The following is a 3316-nucleotide window of genomic DNA, read 5'->3' on the forward strand; positions in this document are numbered from 1 at the left end:
TCAGCGTGAACTTTTATTATCATTATTATTGGTTTGCTGCTTTCTCCCAGTGGCCTTCCCTGAAGTTTCCAATCAAGTTATAATTTTCCTTGTATGTGCTCACATCTCAGGCACAATAGGACAGCAGCATTAAGGCCATTCAGCAAAGGTTCCGATCAGAGCTCATAAGATCTCACTTAAGCCTTATCTGAATAATGTGCTAGAGGAACTTTCCTGTTGAAAAAGGAAGGAGCTTACCTCTTCAGAGTGCCACTAGATGATTAGAGGCAAAATGTCACGTTGATGTAAATATGAGAGTTTAGTTATGGAAGGTGGGAGTGTTTGCTTAAAATGACACTAAAGCTGAATTTTTATGAATGGCTTTTTATTATACAAGACATCTATGTTCACTGAAGAAACTTAGAAAGTATAGACAATCAATAATTTATACAAATTATAATCAGCTGTAATCCCACTGCCCATAAAAAAAGTACTATGGCATTTTGATGCAAATGTTTCTACACATGCATGCTCTGAGAAAAATGCATGTACCCTTCTGCTTCTCTCCTTACTAACCCCACACATACACTCACTTGAACATCTCTTAGGAAGAGATCATTTGTCATTTGATTGGCCAGAGTTCCTAGTTAACCAGTGGACCAAGTTATTATTCCTTAAAGACCCCAAGTCCTCCTTTGGCTCACTTCTTTCTATGACTCGGTGATAAGAAAAACCAAGGACTACAAAGAGGGTTGTTCGTGTGTGTGTCGCATCTACTCTGTAACTATAATTAAATAGGCAGGGGTAGACTCTGTTTACCCAGCCATCCTAGACGCAGGAGGCTTCACTTAAAGTAAAGGTCTCTGGATGTAACCATGTTCTCCTACCCATCTTTTAACAGAAAACTCACAAGGTGAGCTAGGTGCTTATCCAGTTACTAATAAACAATATCATCTATCATTCCTTGAGTATCACTTGCTTGGTTGGCAACACCCTGAGAAAGACACATGATCAGCACAACAGAATCTTCACAGCCCTGCATCCCTGACCATAATACCATTACAGCAATACCAAATTCTCACCTCTAATCTTTAAAAATACACACAAATAAATAAACCCATTCATTTTTATAAAAATGAAATTATCCTGCTCTGTCGCCTGCCATGGCTGCCCCAGCCCGAGTGGTTCATTGCACTGTGGAGTCAGATTGCGGACGGTATGTCCAGCAAAGGCTCTATGGTTCTGGCCTGTAGTGGCAGCCTGGACACCTTCTGCATCCTCGTGTGGCTGAAGGAACAAGGCTATGACGTCATTGCCTACCTGGCCAGCATTGGACAGAAGGAAGACTTCCAGGAAGCCAGGAAGAAGGCATTGAAGCCTGGGGCCAAAAAGGTATTCATTGAGGATGTCAGCAAGGAGTTTGTGGAGTAGTTCATCTGGCTGGCCATCCAGTCCAGCACACTGTATGAGGACTGCTACCTCCTGGGCACCTCTCTCGCCAGGGCCTGCATCGCCCGCAAACAAGTGGAAGTCGCCCAGCGGGAGGGGGCCAAGTATGTGTCCCACGGCACCATGGGAAAGGGGAATGATCAGGTCTGGTTTGAGTTCACCTGCTACTCGCTGGCCCCCACAGATAAAGGTCATTGCTCCCTGAAGTATGCCCGAATTCTACAACTGGTTCAAGGGCCACAGTGACCTGACAGAATACGCAAAGCAACGCGGGATTCCCACCCCGGTCACTCCCAAGAACCCGTGGAGCATGGACGAGAACCTCATGCACATCAGCTACGAGGCTGGAATCCTGGAGAATCCCGAGAACCAAGCGCCTCCAGGTCTCTACACGAAGACCCAGGACCCGGCCAAAACCCCCAACACCCCTGACATTCTCGAGATCGAGTTCAAAAAAGGGGTCCCCGTGAAGGTGACCAACGTCAAGGATAGTGCCACCCACCAGACCTCCTTGGAGCTCTTCATGTACCTGAGCGAAATCACGGGCAAGCACGGCGTGGGCAGTATTGCCATCGTGGAGAATCGTTTCATTGGAATGAAGTCCCGAGGTATCTACGGGGCCCCAGCAGGCACCATCCTTTACTACGCTCATTTACGCATCGAGGCCTTCACCATGCACCGAGAAGTGCACAAAATCAAACAACGCCGGGGCTTGAAATTTGCTGAGCTGGTGTATACCGGTTTCTGGCTTTCTGGCACAGCCCTGAGTGTGAATTTTTCCGCCACCGCATCGCCGAGTCCCAGGAGCGAGTGGAAGGGAAAGTGCAGGTGTCCGTCCTCAAAAGCCAGGTGTACATCCTTGGCCGGGAGTCCCCCACTGTCTCTCTACAATGAGGAGCTGGTGAGCATGAACGTGCAGGATGATTATGAGCCAATTGATGCCACCGGGTTCATCAACATCAATTCCCTCAGGCTGAAGGAATATCATCGTCTCCAGAACAAGGTCACTGCAAAATAAACCCCCGTACAATGAGGAGCTGGGGCCTCCTCAATTTGCAGATCCCCCAAGTACAGGGGCTAATTGTTGTGATAATTTGTACTTGTGACTAGTTCTCCCCGGCTGGCAGCATAGTGAGGCTGCCAGGCCCCAGCTTTGTTCCCTGGTCCCCCTGAAGCCTACAAACGTCGTCATCGAAGGGAAGGGTGGGGGGCAGCTGCGGTGGAGAGCTGTAAAATGACAAAAGATACATTAGTCAAAAAAATGAAATTATACCGTACATATCAACTTATTAACCATATAAGCTAATAATAAATAACCCAATCATATATTTTTATATTGATGAATACATACATAAACATGTCTGCTTCCTCATTTTTTATTTTTTTACTTATATTAATGATTTTGTTGTGTGGATACTACCACCACAATTTATTGAACCAATCTTCTTTCATTGGAGAGTTAAATTGTTTTTAAGCTTTGACTATTAAAAACAATGTCTCAGTGAAAATCTCTCTACATGTACCCTTGTGATTGTGATTGACTATACCCAAAGACCATATTCTTCCCTGCACCATGGCAAATATATGTAATATCCTACCGTCATTTCTACCAAAGCTTGACTTCCCCAGGTCTGTATCTAGGTAGCTAGAAGCAGCTCATAACTACTTCACTTCAGATGAAACTGCACGTAAATGGCCTGAGCAGCCTGGAGCTCCACAATTGGATTAATTGGTCCCCCAGGTGACTAATCTTGAATTTCTAATGAGCCCACTGGAATAGAAGGAACTGCAAATCTGAATTCAGATGTCAGAGTCAGGACTAACAATATGAAGCACAGGCCAAGAGCAGTGGCTCACTCCTGTAAGCCCAGCACTTTGGGAGGCCAAG

General features: G+C 45.7%; 1 pseudogene; it reads left to right on the forward strand.

Moving 5' to 3' along the window:
- Positions 1-1197: 1197 nt before the first annotated feature.
- On the forward strand, positions 1198-2677 carry LOC100445998 (argininosuccinate synthase-like; annotated as a pseudogene).
- The last annotated feature ends 639 nt before the right edge of the window (positions 2678-3316 follow it).

This window comes from Pongo abelii, chromosome 9 (genome assembly GCF_028885655.2).
Source record: "Pongo abelii isolate AG06213 chromosome 9, NHGRI_mPonAbe1-v2.0_pri, whole genome shotgun sequence".
In the NCBI taxonomy this organism is placed as follows: Eukaryota; Metazoa; Chordata; class Mammalia; order Primates; family Hominidae; genus Pongo; species Pongo abelii.